Consider the following 19,404-nt stretch of genomic DNA (forward strand, 5'->3'; position numbering starts at 1 on the left):
GGATGGAGAAATGGATTAATATAAAAACACTTACAGCACCTTTTAGGGAGCCTGAATAAATAGGGGCCTGGATGCTACCAGCAGGGCCAGTAAGGACAACTTTTCCATGACCTCTGAAATTATTAAACCGTACCTGTCATTCTCGTTCAATATTAGAGAGATATGAAACCATATTACTAAAACAGGAGTGAATTTTAAAGGTAAAATAAGTTGGACATCCGTGTACTGCTATCCAGTTTAAAAGAGAGAATAGTATCTTAAAATCACTTTGTATACACATCCCAACCTCTTTCCTCTTCAGGATTAACTATTAACTAAATTTTAGGTTTATCATTTTTACTATTTTAAGAGTTTTACTACATTGGTTTGCATTATTAAAAAGTTTAACATTTAAAACATTTCAAACAATTTTCTGACGTTCATCCATGTGGTTGAATGCAACATTAATTAATCAGTTTTTCAGACATACAGAGTTCTTTTAATTAACTATATTACTCTTAATTTATCCATTTCATTATTTAAGGTAATTTAAGATTGTTTCCATCTAAACTGTGAGCTTGGATGTTCTTATAGGTCTTTGGATGTGTACACAGAGGAGCTACTATCAGTGCAAACCTAGGTATGATTTACCTATTTAAAAAATATTTGCATACTCAATTTTATCAGTTAATGCCAAATTATTTCATAAAGTGATTGTACTAATTGATACTCCTGTATGTAATTACTAAATAATCTTATTGCTTTATATCCTCTATAGTATATTATTATTGCAGTACTTTAGTTTTAATTTTGGCAATCTAATGTTTGTGAAACGGTGCTCATTCTGTGTTGTTTAACTTCACTGAGCATGAGGTTCATCTCTTCTGTACTTTTTGTCTTCCTTGACTTGCTTCCTCAGTTGTAGTTTTACTTCGTTTTATACATTTTTTTTCTTTCATTCTATTTTTTTCCCTCTACTTGTTTAGAAGTCGTACATTTTACCTCTTTTCTTTTAGTGGTTACTCTAGAAATTTTCATCTGCCAATTTAAAATACCAAACTTTAGTGTTTATCAAAAATTCTATCCACCTTCTAGCATTGCAGGAATGTTGAACAATTGAAAATCTCCTTCTAATTTATAAAATTGTATTGTTATTAGTTGTTTTTTAAACTTCCAAACTTTATAATCATCATGTGATGCAGTTTATTAAAATGCTCAGATGCTTACCATTATTCTTACTCATCATCTTACTGTTTAGACCTTTCATTAAAATTAATGTAATCATGCATGAATTATACACCATAGAATTTCCTATTGATAAAAATCTGTTTGTCATGACTCTTGCATTTTGCCTGTCTGAAAGCATCTTGACTTTCACCCTCATTTCTTCCCCATTTTGAAAGTTTGCTTTCTCTTTTGTGTGTTTGTGTGTGTGTTTATTTTCTGCTAGTTATAAAATTCTGGGTCGACAGTCTTTGCGTTTGTTGTGAGCCGATATTCACTGGAATTTTACCAGGGAGAATTATTTCAGATTTGGTTGTGAAGTAGCTTTATGTACTTCTCAAGATTATGTATATTTCCTGTTTCCAGGACTGGGGACACTGACAACCCAGGATACTTTCAAATAGAATTTTGTTTGATTTCTGTTTTTATTCCATATAATTTCCCTAGTGTGAATTTTAGTGCAAATGTGGCTTACGGTTATGAAATCAAATCTGAAGTTTTTTTTTTTCATTTATTCTTTTCTACCACTAACATAAATGCCCAAGATGGGAAAATTTTTCTCTTTTTACCCTTTACTCACAGGGTAAGGGAATTGGTAACCGGTAAGATTTTTTTTCTGTTCTACTCTAAGGCAAGTAATATAGCACCTTAGGGATTATAGCTTATTAGAAGCCTAGGTTTTATCACCTGTGTCCTTTCTCCCAAAAGGATGTAAAACCTGAAGCTAAAGATCATAGTTGGGCAAAAAGTCTTGTGTTGAAAACTGATTTTATGGTTTACTTAGCTCTGTAAATAAATGTAGATTTTGGTCTTAAGATTTCATTTTCCTCATCATAAAAAAAGATAAGATTTTAAAACTGTATAAAAATCCAGCATTTTTAGCTATTGCATCAGAAAGTTAACCAATTATTTATTGAGTCAACTACAAGTGTGGAAATTTTCATATTTCCATCTTTTTATATTTTTTTATTTTCATAAGTTTATATGATTCAATAGGGTATTTTAAAAAAAATTCTAAACCTGAGTGGTAGAAAAATAGGGAAAATTATAAGGCAATTATAAAAATGTGAACTTACTGGTATCATGTTTATTTCCTATGTTAAGTAGAATATATGTTCACTAAGAAGGACAAAAAGTCCTTTCTTACTGAATTTTCAAAAGACTTTTACACCAGGAATGATAAATCTTTTCAGTTTAGATTCAGGGCAAAAGCAACAAAGCTTTTGGTCCTATGATATAATATGGGGTAGGTACAGAACAGGTGAGAAATATTTTTTTTTTTTTACCTGTGTCAGAATCTTCGACAATTTGGCAATCATTTAAAGACATTTCATTTGCCATGATATTGAATTTCTGATTCAAAAACATAGTACTGATGAGGATTATCCATGTGGTTTTTTAAACAGTACATGCAGACTATTGGGATCTGGAGCAGGAGAACAGTACAGATAACATCAAGGTGACTGGATCTGATGGACTCATTTAGTGAGCATCTAAAATACGCTTTGAAATGTTCCAGAAATAGCAAGCAATAAATGGCAGAGGTCTAATTTGGGGGAATTTATTCCAGTGTAGTCTTGTATAATCATAATATATGCAGAAGATAAACTATAATTTTATTATGCAATCATAGGCTACTGAAGATTGAGTTATTTGAGCTAAGTTAGAATTAAATCAGACTGTAATTTTAAGGAATAAAGAGGTGGGTTAAAGGTATGTCAAAACAGAAATCATGTTTTCGCATTGCTATATTTGGAAAGAGCAATCGTGCATTTCTGAGATGCAGGCAAGGAAAGGCTGAGGAGCCCATTTAAGAGCCTGATATATGCGATGTTTCATATATATATTTTTCAGTATGGAAATGGAAAAAAGGAGCTGACCAACTCAGATTTTGTGTGATGAGCCAAGATCATATTAACAGGTCAGCTTTTGAAAGTAACTGTGTGTGTGTGTGTGTGTGTGTGTGTGTATGTGTATGTGTATGTGTGCAGGTGCAGGGTGAAGGAAGGGTGTATAGATTTACATTTGGAATAAAAAGTAAAACTACTAAAAAATAATAAGAATTTTCCTGGTGGGAAAACCTGGCATGCTCAAGGAGGGTGTGACACATGCAGTGGAACAGAATTGTGGATATATTGACAAGGGCCAGAAAGACCGTCACATTTCCTTTTCTTTGTATTTTTGTTGATTACTGTGTTGCTGACATCAGTTGTGGAAGCACTTTAAGCAACAGATCAACAGAAAAAGCAGTCACTAATAAACTGATCTCACTAAAATGTTTCTGTTTCTCCATCATAGGTAGGATTCACATTTAGGCTGAGTAAATTCTTAGCATTCTTGGACTTTATGTCAATTCTTGAGGCACCCTGTCCATCTCAGGAGAGACAAGAGGGTCATTTCTGAGACAGATGCATTATTTTATTTAAATACCAAAGTATCAAAACCTTATTTTTGTATTCATAGTAGGTCTGAAGGAGAAAGAGAGGAATAAAGTATAAAAAAATAATTATTTAGGATAATTTAATGATGATTTTACATTATTAGTATGGGTATACACACCAAAATGTATCTAGTCAATGTACTCAATGGCCTATTGTCTTCACTCCTTGAAGCTCATGTATGTGCATAACACATTTGCATTTTTTTTTCAGAAGCTCTCGGTACTTCTTTTCCACCAATTTTCCTTATAATACTTCATAAATTAATTTTGAAGCCACACATTCACTTGAATAGGTGTAAAATGTTTTCAAAATCCTGCCTTCATAATCTGTTTTTGTTTTGTTTTGTTTTGTTTTTGTCTTTGGGAATACAGTGGAAAGAGCTACATCAACAACTGGGAGCAAAAATTGCTATTGTGAAATGACTCTGTGTTTGAAGGCCTTGAGTTCAATGATTACTAGGGATGATTCAGTGCTAAATACTTTATCTTGATATGAAAATTTTCTTTTGACAACCGGCACTATTAATGGTACAGCTTTTAGCTGTATTGAGACACTGGAGAGATTTTGGGCAGTTTATATACTATTTTCCTTACTTTTGAAGATAAATCGGTTAAGTAACAGTCTTTCAGAGCTAGTATTCTTTGTCAGCCTGGCAATGGAAAAACAATATCATGATTTTGATATGTATTTTAAAAAATACACTGTTTCAATTTTCAGACTAACAGGTTAGTTCCTCAAGTTTAAGCACAATGGAAGTCATCCTAAGTCTCCTTCATACAGTACACTGACTTCCTTTCTAAGTTAAACGTGACAACTTATTTTGTGAATATCATTATTTGTGGTCTATACTCAAGTGTTCTGGAATATCGGGTATTAATAATAGATACACTCATATGTAAATTTGATTGATGTGTAGTATTGTCATTTTGCATAACAATTTTGTATTGGCTTGGTAACAACATGCTTTCCTTTTCCTAATGTCAGGTCTTTAAAATATTTTGTTGTTATGCATAGAATCTATTTTTAGTTCTTTCTAGAAAAAGTATGCTTATTTGTTAAAGAAACAGCTCATCCTGCTGATTTTTAGAAAGCATGCTGAATCCGTCAGCATAGGCCAAATTACAAATACCCTTCCCCGGCTAAAAAAACCTCAAGACCTTGAAAACCACAAAGTTTCATTTCTTGCTGTCTTTCATGTCCATTGATGTTTGGCAAGCCACCTTGCTTTTCCTAGTTATCTATGACTTATAGCCATTAGCTCAAATTTTGCTGGCTACGACTCTAAAGACAAAGGAAGTTATGCATCAGCACTTACGCTCGTAACTCAAAGGCCATATCTAGTCATTTGTCTACATCCACTTAGAAGGGGGCCAAAAAATACATCCTACCAAATACCTAAGAGGAGAAGAACCAGAAACATTTGCTGAATTGACTGAGGATTAGCACATTCCACTATTCTAATCATCAAGTATCTGTGTTGTGGTCTGAACGTTTATGTTCCTCCCAAATCCATATGTTAAAATCCTAACAACCAGGGTGAAGGTATTAGAAGAGGGGCTTTTTGAAAGGCCTTTCGGAAGGCAGAGACTTCATGAATAGAATTAGTGCCCTTATGAAAGAGGTTCCAGAGAACTGCTTTGCCATTTCCATCAAGTGAAGAGACAGCAGAAGGCACAATCTACGAGAGAGCAGGCCCTCACCAGGCACTGAATCTGCCAGTGTCCTGATCTTGGATTTCTCAGCCTCCAGAACTGTGACTTTTTTTTTTTTTTTTTTTTTTTTTTGAGATGGAGTCTTGCTCTGTGGCCCAGGCTCAAGTGCAGTGGTGTGGTCTTGACCCAATGAAACCTCCGCCTCACAGGTTCAAGTGATGCTCCTGCCTGAGTCTACTGAGTAGCTGGGATTACAGGCCCGCTACCACACGCAGCTGATTTTTGTATTTTTAGTAGAGACAGAGTTTCACCGTGCTGGCCAGGATGGTCTCACACTCCTGACCTCAAGTGATCCACCTGCCTCGGCCTCCCAAAGTGCTGGGGTTAGAGATTTGAGCCACCGCACCTGGCCAAATTCCTGTTGTTTCTAAGCCACACAGTAGTTTATGGTATTTTGTTATAGCAGCCCAAATGGACTAGGACTATCTGATTCTCTGTCTTTTCTTTGTATAATATATACTTACTTGGACCTCAAAGTAAACAACACATTAAGCCTTCACTATTCACAATAGTAATATAAAGATTGAGATTATTTGGATGACGAATGGCAGTCTTTGTATACGAAGGTGATACATTAAATTCCCCACATCAGGACCAGAAATGGCTTTTCTTGATCTACATCAGGGGTCCCCAATCTGGGGACGTTGGATCCATACCAGTCTGTGGCCTATTCCTAACAGGACGCACAGCAGGAGCTATCAGTGGGCAAGGGAGCTTTACCGCCTGAGCTCCGCCTCCTGTCACATCAGCCAAGGCATTTGATTCTCAGAGGAGTGCAAACCCTATTGTGAACTGCGCCCTGCAAGTGATCTAGGTTGTGCGCTCCTTATGAGAATCTAATGTCAGATGATGATCTGAGGTGAAAAAGTTTCATCCTGACACCATCCATTCTCACGCCTGTTCATACAAAATGTGTCTTTGACGAAACCGGCCTCTGGTGCCAAAAGGTTGCGGATCACTGATCTAGTTGTTATGTGTCCCCACAACCTGATATAAAATGGTACAACAGATGCCTTAAAACTGCAATCAGTACTCACATTTAAAAAGCAGAAGATACAAGACACATACATAGTAATCTGTAGCAATTCTGGGGAAACTTTTTGATGTACTCCTATTCCAGTGGTGAGAAATGTTCCTAGAATATTCTCTGATTCTGTCCTGGAAGATAATTCCCGTAGTCTAACATTTTTTGTGGTTCTTTGCACCTCTCTGAGAGAATTTACCCTCTTTGTTTTCCTTACTCTCCATACCTTAAGTTCAAATTGGAAGAATACATTATCCTTGAACATTGAATAGTATGCTCAGCCTGATTGCTTTCCAGATAAATTCATTTCAAACCTTAGCTATCACTTTATCTTTTAGTCAAGGTTGAAGGTTTTTTTTGGCCATAGAAGTCTCCCAATAACTTCTTCAGCTTCTTAACAATTTGCATGCAGTTAGTTTTATGCAACAATAATACCACAGTCCTGTTTGATATAATATATGCTTCTTAATCACAGATAACTTGAGCTTATCAGATTTTAATGGGCATGTTACACTATGAGAGCTTTCCTGAACAATCCTGTCAACAAAAGAGATTTTTTGGGAACCACAACAATTCTTTCAGACATTTTAACAATCAGTGTATAATGGTCCTCTATTTGATTTAATCCTCCTGCAAAATAAATTTTGATTGGTATTTTTGCTTGTAACATTTCTCATTTTTATCTTAATCTCTTTAGGGTGAAGAAGCAGCAGCCTTTTCCAACTTAAAAACTTCTCTATTTGTGGATTCTCTCTGTTTATCCTTTTATCTCTGCTTTTACAAGGCCTAATTATTTACTGAGGCTATTTCTTAATTGTAATAGCTTGTCAAATGCAGCTAATAGAATGCAGTTCATACAACATTGGCTACTATAATTCTAATGTCCAACCTATTATCTGAGCATTACAGCAGTCTCAGCTTTATATTCTGAGTTCCAAAGTATCTCGGGTGATTCTTTAACCAAATGTTTCTGCCACTAAATAACATAGATCTTTATTGTTCAGTTTCTTCACCCTGAAATGATCTATCCATAAGACGCTGCCACATGTTGAGGTTTGTTTGTTTTGTTACAGCAGCATTCCTGTTCTGATTCTGATTTCTGCATCATTCAGGATAGATCAGGTGATGCTCTGGTAACAGTCAATCCTAAATCTTGGAGGTTCAAACAATAAATGTTTATATTTTGCTCGTTCTGTATGTTCATCATAGGTCAGCAACTCTAGTTACTTTTAGACCAAGAGTGACAGATGGCAAACATGTTGAATGTTGCTAGTCACCACAGCAGAGTAAAAATAGAGCTCTGGAAGTTCTCACTGGCAATTAAATGCTTTTCAGAAGAACGATATATCTCATTCATGTTCACAAGCTTTTGGTTAAAACTAGTCAAAGGGCCTCATCCATTTTCAAATGAGGCAGGCCATGCATCCTTATTCTGAACCAAGAAAGCAGAAGAACCGAAAATGATGAGCAGCACTAACATCTACTATATATGCTATCTGTGATGGTCATGGATGCAAAGATCACACATAGGATTTTAAAAATATCAGTGCAATATGGGCAACATAGATAGTACATGGAAAACATTTGTTTAAAGCTGAAAGTTCTCCAATCCAGACAGCATAAGCTAGGAAAACAGAGAATATGTTTCCAAATTTGTAAAATATTTGAAGTTAGATGAGAAGTTAAAAGGTTCCTGTGGAGATAGAAGTCCATGCTCCAGTAGACTGAAGTAGTTACACGTTAGGTAACTTAGAAAACCCTTCTATCAACTGAATAGCAATATTTTCCACAAAATTAACACTTTGCCATCTCTACTCAGTAGGCAAAAATGCATAAGAGTGTTGGTCAAGACAGATACTATAAACATGATGTTATTTTAGGCTGATGGCAACACAGTTAACCTCCGATTGGATACAGCTCTAAGTCATAGATTATTCAGTTGTTGTTAGCAATATATTTAAAACACTTGTTGGTTTCCGTAGCTTACTTATTTGTTTCAGTTTAATCTGGAGGCATTTAATTCAGTTCAATAGATATTACTGCATGTCCCTACATTTTCGTTCTGATGGTGAGCCACTATTAAACTATTCAAATAAATAAGACTCTCAAGGAATTAAACAACTACTGTGGGAATGAGGAGAAACATAGACAAAGGGATATTAATATCTAGAATGTGAGTGCTGCAAAATAGCCAAATTATTGAGCAAGGAGGAATATGTTGAAGGATTCAGAAAATGCTTTCTACAGGATGTATATGTTCATACTGGAATTGAGAAATGGAAACTATGTCATTACGTAGAGATGGACCCAATTATGAGGAAGAGAATCAAAGGAAAGGGGACAAAGAAACATTCCAGAAATTGGGAGAATAGTAAATCAATTAGTTGAACTATAGAGAGTAGCCAACATAAGAAAGCACTGAGATCAAAGAAGAAACAAAATTGTGCAGAAGCCAGTCTTTCTCTTTACTCAATATCTGAATACATTTTATATCCTGGCTAATTACCTCTACGACTCAAATCTTCGCTGATCACTCTCTCTTCTTGAATACAAAAGTATCTGCATCACATCACTTAGATCACAATTATGGGCAGTGTTGATTTTCACCTGAGTATATAAATACTTAATTTTTGCCCTTCTGATGGCTGGAATTCGCTATAGCTGAATTTACATATTCATGTTCCACATAACAGTGTTGACTATTAATTATATTAACATACTGTAAAATTATTGTATAAAATGATAATATAATTTGGGGCTCTCTGCTCACTTTTTAAAGGTTTGCGTTGGAATACAGCCATACTCATTGGTTCATGTATTTTCTATTGCTGCTTTCATAATACAGCGGCAGAGTTGAATTGTTGTGACAGAGTTGATCTGGCCTGCAAAGCCCCAAATATTTACTAACTGGCCCATTACAGGTAGAGTTCACCATTCTTTATATAACGCATTTATAAATGTGATAAATACTTTAATAATTATTTCACATACATTTTTATTCTTACAACTAAAAGTTATTTGTGGCAGATATTTCCATTTTGTAATCTATTAATTATTTAAATTGTTAATTCATAATAATTAATTATTGTATCTTATTGTCATGTATTGATTATTAATAATTTAATTATTATGAATTAATTTGTATTCATGCTTGCACAGGCTGCAACTAAGTATTTGTATTTCTCTAAATTTTGCTCCAAATTTAATGTATATCATAATCCATTAATTATAATAAATGCACTTATTATAACAAAACGTTATGGTAATTTTCTTCAAACATATAAGTTAAATAAATAAATTTGATATTAGTTCCAAAAGAAAAATGTTGTGAATAATATGCTGATTTCTAATCACAGATAATAGAATTATAACTCAAAAAAACTGACCTTTTAGACAGTAACAAAAGTAATGTAACCAATATTTAAGTGCCTGAGGTGTAGAATCAGGGAAACCTGGTCTAAAATCCTGATTCCTTCTTTTTTTTAGTTGTGTGGCCTTGATCCACTTAGGAATCTTCTGCCTCAGTTTCTTAATTTATAAAATGAACTTGATAAATAGACCTATCTTATAATCTGACTTAATTAAGATAATAGTTGAAAAAGAGCAGGCACTAAATAAATATTTTATCATTTCTGTTATTATTATCATTTATATTTTTATGGTCTCTATGTACCAGATTATCTTAACTGGAAGCATTATTACTGAAAAAAAAATGAAGTGGTTGGTTAAAGATAAAAAAACAAAATAACAAACTGGCCTCACACATCATAATCACGAATCTATTAATAGTGAGAGAAAACCCTTATAAGTAATTTTCTTTGAGTTCATGTTTGCTTTTTTGCTTATCCACCCTTACAATTTACTACTGCATGCTTTTACTTGTTGTCACTAGTTGTATTATTATTTTTATCTATAAATTAAACTTTAAAAAACTTAAAAATAAACATCATATTGTTTCTAAGGAAGCCTGTTAAATCTTTATAGACAAAACATAGCAAAAATCTACTTGTTTTAACTTAAAATGAAGTAGATTCATTTTCACAAAGAAATTCCATACATATTATTTTTAATGACTATATATAACAAGAATAGCATATCTACCCTTTTCACCAAAGAGTGAATGTTTTGATAAAGCTTTCAAAACAAACAAACAAAAGCAAAATAAAAAAAGGTATGTACTGAAGTTGACTGATTACAGGGTTTTTTCCTTTCATGTTGTCTCTTCAAAATTTCAAACGAGTCATGTCTATGCATTACGTGAAATTGAAAAGCATGAATCACCAAGCCTCTCTCACATTACAATATGTCAAGTTTTAACCTTCTAATCTCTAATCAAAAGGATAGGATTACAATTAAAACCTTATGAACAACAGGGATAAATATTTCAATACCAAATAATTTATTCTCATAGTACTGTTCATAGTTAAAACACATGCCCATCAACTGGGAAATGAGCTCTCTGTGTTGTTCCCTTCTTTTCAAGCGTTGGAAAATTAATTGATTGGAAACATTGAGGAGATTAATTGGTGAATGTTCATAGTTCATCATAAAGGCATTTAAATATGATGATTCTGGTACTTTTGAACTGTGTGTCAATTCAATTTTTAATAGAAATCACTAAATGAGGAATTAGATTAAAATAATCTCAAACACCAAAGTAATCTTTTTTAGTTGTCTTGCTTTGGAAAGCATTAATCACAAGTTAACACCGTAGATAAGTAAGGAAACAAAGGAATTCTTGTTGCACTACACAGGAACAAAGATATCTAAGTTCTAACTACTATGATAAATATAGTGTGTGTGTGTGTGTGTGTGTGTGAGAGAGAGATTGTGTGTGTTTATGACACAGTGAGAGAGAGAAAGGGAGAGAAAGTGCCTATGTAAGTGATTCATAATTGAATTTATACTCTTCGTATTATAAAGTAAATCAAAGCCATTTTATTCTCCCTTTACCTTTAGAGTTTGTCTTAATCCATTTGTATTGCTATAACGAAGTTCCTGAGACTGGGTGACTTATAAATAACAGAAATTTATTTCTCACAGTTCTGTAAGCTGGGACATCCAAGATCAAGGTGCCAGCAGGTTTAGTGTCTGATAGGGGCCCTCTTGCTGTGAGGCCCTCCTCTCATGGCACAAGGCAGAAGGGAAAAAAAAAGATTTAAACTAATTCTCTGCAGCCCTTTAATGACGCACAATCCAGTACTCTTTAATCACTTTCTGAAAGGCCTCAACTCTTAACACCACCACATTGAAGATTAAGTTCCAACATGAATTTTGGAGGGAACACATCCAAGCCATAGCAGACTTGAAAATGCCTTTGCAAAAATTATGACAATGAGAAAAATTTGACATAGAAAAAATACGACAGTGAAAGAAATCTGACTTAACTGACTCCATTTTGCTTTTAACTTCCAAACTGCTCTTGTTCATTCCTGGGCATAGGCCGAACTAGCTATAGGAGGAATTTAGTGTATAGTTTAATTTTGAAGCAAAGATGGTAACAGCTCTTCCCCCAAAAACTGCCACCTTGCCTGGGGACCAGACTGCTTTTCTAAAACTAACAAATTAACCACAAGATTACAAATTATGGCTCAGGAGTCATGCCACCAGAGCCCACAAGATTCCTAGCCTCCCCAGTTGCTCCTATGGATAACATCACTATTGTAAAACCAAAGACTGGTGTTCAAGATATTTTTCAGAGTCTGCATTCTGATGAACTAGCTGGTGCCACCCAGACTGGTAAGCTGGCTCAACTAGTTCTGTGATCCAATCCAGGAATGAAGACAAAAAGAATAACATGCTTCAACCCCCTACGATTTTATTGCTGACTCAACCAATCAGCATTCCCCAATCCCTGGCCCCCTGCCTGTCCTATTATCCTTAAAAAACCCTAGTATCCAAACATTTTTGGAGACTGATTTGACTAATAAAACTCGATTCCTCCATTTAGTCAGCTCTGCATTTGTTAAAATCTTTCTCTATTGCAATAATGCTGTCACAGTAAATTGTCTCTATCTGTGCAATGAGCAAGAAGAACCCATTGGGCAGTTACAGAATTCTTCCAAAGAAAGAAAAAAAGCCCTATCTTTCTTCTAAAAGCTGTACGTAAATTCCTATTGGGCCATAATATTGGTAACTTTTATTCCAAAAATTTGAAGGGAAGAGGAAATGAGGAAATGAAAATTGTGGACTTTACTGAGGAATACAGAATTACATGTGCTCGCTTCCATGGCCACTGACATAAATGAATATTATAGCCTTATTTCTGTCAGGCTTCTGTAAGGCACAATGGAAAATAAATTACAGGTTTCTGTACCAATCCAAGCAAGTCTTAACAACAACGAGAGCAGGCAGCTTTCTATGTTGTATGTTGGGACTGCTGTTGCTCAGTCTATAAAACAAAAGTGTGTGCCATTCACTTGAATCAAGAGTTTGTTTTTTCATGCAAATATTTCCTAGAAATGTAATATTTAAGTTTCTGTAAGTTAAGCCCATGTAAGAAGTTCATTGATAGCAAGGCAGAAAAAAGGATGTTTTGAAGAGAATATGTCATTATAGAATATTAATTAAAGTTTCTATAAAATGAAAGAAAAAAGAAAGTTTCTCTACAACTAAAGAATATTATGTGATTAAATATATGGTCATGACCTTTGATTTCCCACATATTTCATTGTGGGTATTTCAAGTTCAGCATATCAAGAGAAATAGCCACTTATATCATGTCTACTTGTGAAAATATATACCACAAAGCAACTCCTAAGATTTTATAATAAAAATACCTCACTTTTTATTGGACACTTGGTATGCACTAGGCCATATGCTAAGCCACGTATGCAATGTTACTAACCCCTCTTGATAAAACCATGAAATATACATCTCTATAGTCACTACTGTCGTCATCACCGTTTTACAGAGGAAGAATCTGACATTAAAAAAATCAACAATTCATTTAAGATCATACCACAAATTTGTCAAACATATTAGGCAAACTTGTAGGTACATGTTCTCAAGTCCAATATCTTTAGCAATATTAATACTTTAAAGTTTGGACTTAAAATGCTAACCCTTGAAACTGTGGAGCAATTGTCTGTTTTGTTTCCCCCCCTTAATACTTTATATTGCACATATATACAATATGCATTCAACAAAAGCCTGTTAATTAATTGTTAGAAATTCATAATCTTATAAAATTTTTAAATCTATGTCAGCCAGTGTGATAGTAGTTGTGTACTTTTTCTGTATTTTTGTATTAGAAGGAAAGGTTTGAGATGTAGTTTACTATTTAAAAATTAAAAATAAAACATGCTTATTTTCTACTGTAACTGGAATGGTGTACTGGCAACAGTATTTAAGAGCAATATTGGCCAATATATGTCTAAATAAATCGATATTTCTTCTCTTTTTATATATCCTATGGAAATGGTTAGTTCACATGTCAGTGCACAGTCTGACCCACATAACTGTATATTGGAAACCAGAAGTTATATAGGGTTGAGATATAGTCATTTTCTCTTTCTCTTGGTTTGATACCAGTATTCAGTAATATTTTGCATCAAAGATGTGGACTAAAATAGGAGATACAGAAAGACCAAAAAATCAAAAAGCAGCTATAATATTTTATCAAAATACTTTAAAAATTACCAAAGCTAAAACTGACTTTTAACGTAGCTCTTTAATACAAACTGATTTCAATAAAAGTAATATATTTTATCAAAAGTATCAAATAATATCCTTTGCACCAAAATGAATGGAGCTAGAGGCTATAATCCTAAGTAAATCAATGCAGGAACAGAAAACCAAACACCACACATTCTCACTTATAAGGTGGAGCTAAGCATTGAGCACAGATGGACATAAATACGGAAACAATAGACACTGAACTACTAGAGTGTCAAAGGAGAGAAGGTGGGTTAAAAAACTACCCTGATGCTGACTACTGGGGAGACAGGATCCATACTCCATCCAGACCTCAACATCACACAACATCCCCATGTAACAAATCTGCACATGTACCGCCTGTATCTAAAATAAATTTGAAATTTAAAAAATATACACATGAATAAAACTAAAATAATAATAATATATTTTATCATTTAAATATTAATCATGTATTCTTCCTTTAACAAGATTTCTTTTTCCTTTCTAAAGGACAGTGAAAATAAAATGAATATTTTATATTTTTTCCACTAATTATTGCAATGAATTTTTTGTCATATAAATATTTTATTGTGAAAAGTAATAATGTTGCTTCTTAATAAATGGGATAATCACAGATAATCTTAAGCAACTTAAGTCATTTGTGACAGTTCATACTTCAATGTAGTAGATTTTTAAATATATTCAGTCTCATTATATATATTTCAATCAAAGTTTCTAGGCAGATTCTTCTTACTGACTCCGACCAACACACTATGCGTGATTTTGAGTTAGTCCCTTTACAGCAATACATTAAGCCTAAGGACATATTGGATATTATATGCAGTTGGCACACCCTGAATACTTGTCTTTCTGGTATGCTAATGCTCTCACTCCCTTCCCCCTAAATTGGATGTTGTGATGGGGGAATTTTCTACGTTATCAGTAATGATACATAAGATTGAAATTGTGCAATGCCCAGTATGTACTCATCTTACTTCATTTTTGCAACAACACTGTGACATTGAATATTATTTTCCCTTTTACTAAAAAAAATTAAATTTGAAGACACTAGTAAGCAGCAGAGCCTCGATTTGAGCTCAGTCAAAATGGTTTCAAAGCCTACGTCAAAACTCTCTATATCTATGAATTGTAACAAAATTAATTTTAGCATATCCACTAATTTTGCCGACTCCCTTCAAAATACAATAGATTGGAAAAATAATGACATCACAGAAGGATTTTCAAAACATTCATGGTCATAACCTCATGTGTATTCATCTGTTATTTATATATTTCTGTGTATGTATGTTAGTATGTGCATGTAATGTAATTTTTTACTTGTAGTTTCTTATTTACATATGTAATATCAGTTGTATCTTTTCCAATTAATCATTTTAGCAGTTAGTGATTTTATACTTTGTGATTTTTGTAAAATTTTTTTATAACTGCACTTGAAAATAGTAATGATAATACATAATAATTATAATATCTACATGTTAAAAATATTTATCAACATTATCTGTTGCTATGTTAAATACAAAGGTTAGATTCATAGATGTCCTTGTAGTCTTTCAAAACATTCATAAAAATGCTGTGAACTTAAGGACTTAAGAGTTCATCTAGAACTCCCTTTTCACCTCTTCTTCTATAACCTCTCATTGTTCTTTTTCATACAGTAGTCCGTGTGTGTTCTAGAGAAGCAATAGTAATGGCAATATTTAATGACACACTCGCATATTTAATCAAGACCACTTACATCATGATTTTATTCTTTGTGTATTACTCTATGCTTTTTAAAGGCATTTTAAGAAAAATATATTTATTTTACCCAAATTATTTATTTTTAGAAAACAAATTTGTAAATTATTAACAGTTATACATTTTTAATGTTAAAAGTTATTCATGGAAATTGGGTGGTACTTAAATTTTGTGTTTATATTTATCTAGTTTTTCATTTATTTACTGTTGCTGACAAATCAATAAATAGGTGGATGTGTTCAAACCAGTATGGGATTTTAAAACACGGACTTCTGAGTATATAGTTGCATAGATGATGAAATAGATGAAAGGCAACATATTTAGACTTAATGGAAGAAGATAAAACTATGTGAGAACACGAAGAAGCACACAGTTGAGAAGGCTTTCTGATGATAGAGGTATCATTTAGTAATATGACTATTTGGTCAGGTGATTTAAAAAAATTTATGTAGGATGTGAATAAATAGAATAGTTTTTTTAAAAAGAGATACAAACTATTTGAATTATAGTTTTCTTTTGGTTATATGCCTCTTTGGTGTGTGGGCATTATGTTAGATCGTAGAATCAAGTAAGAGATTAACAACAAAGCATAAGACTACAACCCAGGGATTCCCCAGGTTCTTGGCTCTACAAGCATGTCTACCTTTTTTCTGTCTAGAGTGCTATCATTTATGAGTCATTTCAGCATAATTTTAAAGCATATGTATTTTTGTTCACATTTCAAATTACCAGGAGATATAGAATCTGATAGGCTTTTTTTGTTGTTGTTGAGATGGAGTCTCGTCCTGTCGCCCAGGCTGGAGTGCTGTGGCGTGATCTCGGCTCTCTGCAAGCTCCGCCTCCCGGGTTCACACCATTCTCCTGCCTCAGCCTCCCGAGTAGCTGGGACTATAGGAGCTCGCCACCACGGCTGGCTAATTTTTTTTTTTTTTTTCGTATTTTTAGTAGAGACAGGATTTCACCCTGTTAGCCAGGATGGTCTTGATCTCCTGACCTCGTGATCCGCCCACCTAGGCCTCCCAAAGTGCTGGGATTACAGGCGTGAGCCACCGCGCCCGGCCTGATAGGCTTATTTTAATATTTAATCCAGGAGTGTTTTTTTTATTGTTATCAATCTTTGAGGACTTGACAGGAAATAGTCACTGGAGGAAACATTGTGAGCCAAACAGTCATCTTAAATTGTAATGCACAAAACATTTGAGAAGTAAATATTTGGCTGGCAATACATAAACAGTATGTACGCCTTCAACGTGGTGGTGTATAGTATATCAGGAAGGTAAACTCAAAGAGATCTGGATTCTAGGGGAATAGTAAAGAATGGAGTCTATCAGGTCACATTAACAGTCATCTGCTGGGTACCCCTACAGAAGTAACTAAACTCTATCTCTCACTTTTCCACTTAGAAATTTAAAGTAATAATAGTATCTTGTATTTTAGTCACAGGTTGTGTGCTTTAATGAAATGTCTGTGAGGCCCATCCGCTCACTGAAATCAAGATATTATTTTCTCAAAAATGCTCACTCTATTACTGAAAAAAAGAGAGAGTTCAGGATTAGCATTCTTACTCATTGCTCCATTTTGAAATAGGTGAGCAATGTATTAAAATTAGTCAGAGGAAATGTCAGGAGACTGCAAGCAATTTCTTGAAATCATGATGACTCACATAAGCTGATATCTACTATCTCTGCATCTATAAAACTAAAGGGTAGGGAAGACAGTTTTTCCTCTCTGTCCTTGTATCTCCCTCATAAGTTTTGGTAAAGATAGTAATTACTTCGGATGCAAGAATATATTTATAAAAATAGTAAGTTACACATGACAGTATAGCAGCATTTAGGTCAATAGTAAGTCTAACAAAATATAACTAAAGAACAGATGGCTTTTACATAATTCTGACCGTGTATATTTGAGCCTTTGCAATTTGAGTCTTGCAAATTATCTCCCAAAACAGTTTGTATGAGCTTGTACCAACATTTCCTATGCAGTAGCATCCCTTAATTTGCCATCTCCTCCCTTCCTTCATGTATAACTAGCCTGAGAGAATGCAGGCAACTTCCTGCAAGTATTATAGTTACCCCCAAAGAAAACACAATCACGGAGACCTAAGAGAATATCAGGTAAGTTTCCTAAAATAGGTCTTTTCATTAATCAAGAAATTAACATTTCCTTTGGAAAAAGTCTAAACTCTTGGGTATTATTAAGCTTGTGAACCAAAACTGTTCTTATGACTGTCATTAATATTTTCTCTCTCTCTCTCTCTCTTTCTCTCTCTCTCATTTCCTCTCTTCTGTCAAGTTTCGAGCAGTTGGCATTGTTCTGTGAAATGATAAACTACAAACTAAAGAGCCTGAGCATATTTTTTTGAGGAGCAGAATTCAATTTAGTTCATACTTTAGGACCCATTCCTGCCTCATACTCTTCAAACCACAGGAAAAAAAGTGTAGAAAAATTTAGAGCTATAATATGTCAGTGAATCAGAGAGCCCCTGGGATAGGGAGAGCACTGCGTATGGGCAGGAGTGGAGAATGCAGCCCAGCATCTGAGGGCACTCCAGGAATCTCCAGGCCTCAAGACACAAAACTGCCCTGGAGAGCAAGTTCTGTCTTAGTCAACCTATTTTGTTAGCCAGGAGGACAGAAGGGCTGGGTCTTTTCAATTCATTGCGTCTGGCTCTCAGATGCCTCCATGAGGTGGTGTTGGGAGGCCAGAAGAGGAAGTTTCTAGAACTTTCTACTCTTTTCCTCTGAGTTTTTTGCCTCTGTATTTAAGTCATAATTACCTGTGTTTGCCTGTTAGTGACTAGCATTTAGAGTTTCAACACAAAGTATTCTATAAATATGTCAAAATAAAAATATGTAATGAGGCTTGAGATTCCTTACAAGGAAACTATATTTTGAGATATGAATAAATAAGGGGAAGTAATTTTTTCTCTCCCCCAGAAGAAGATGACGTGTGCCCCACCCCACCCTTCCCAAGGCACCCATTGCTTGTTCCGAGATGTGATTTTACTGTTGTTTGAAAGGTATCCTTCTCCAAAACTCAGTCAGCTTCTTTAGTCTGCTAGTATTCTGAGCAATCCCTCTACTTACAGATGCATTTGTCCTTTTATAAAATTCAAACAAACATTATATGTAAAATTAAGATACTAATCCCTCAAAGGCAGGGACCTTGTTCTACACAGCTTGGGACATAGAGAACTAACAAATGTATTTTGTAATAAATGGAATTATTCAAGCTGGTTTTTCTGTGTAACAACTTTAAGGTCAGTTCATTGGTTAATATTTCTTTTTACAGAGGACTGCATGAGATTTGCCTGTGCTGGAGAAATAGGAATTAATGAAGGAATAGAAATGGAATGGATTGAATTTGGGAGCCAGGTATTTCAGATTGATGACAGGGTTCTTTGAGTGGTCAGAACACAACACGAAGGGAGGAATAGGGAGGTGGGAGGTATGTGCTTAATCTTTACAACGGGAGATGAGAAAAGCTGGAGAGTGACTGGGGCAAGGAGTCAGGAAGATGGATACTTTTCTTTGTGATTTTACAATACTACCACGCCAGCTGTGCTTTTCTTTATGGTTCTATACAGCTTTCATACTGGGCCTATGTGGAGTTAGTTTTTGTTGCT

General features: G+C 34.3%; 1 long non-coding RNA gene across 1 annotated transcript; it reads left to right on the forward strand.

The window, feature by feature from the left end:
* Window positions 1-574: 574 nt before the first annotated feature.
* LOC134732687 (uncharacterized) lies at window positions 575-19,147 on the forward strand. Its single transcript, XR_010116114.1, has 3 exons — window positions 575-619; window positions 3,058-3,124; window positions 19,071-19,147. It is a non-coding gene; the product is annotated as an uncharacterized lncRNA (long non-coding RNA).
* The last annotated feature ends 257 nt before the right edge of the window (window positions 19,148-19,404 follow it).

This window comes from Symphalangus syndactylus, chromosome 16 (assembly GCF_028878055.3).
Source record: "Symphalangus syndactylus isolate Jambi chromosome 16, NHGRI_mSymSyn1-v2.1_pri, whole genome shotgun sequence".
Classification (NCBI taxonomy): Eukaryota; Metazoa; Chordata; class Mammalia; order Primates; family Hylobatidae; genus Symphalangus; species Symphalangus syndactylus.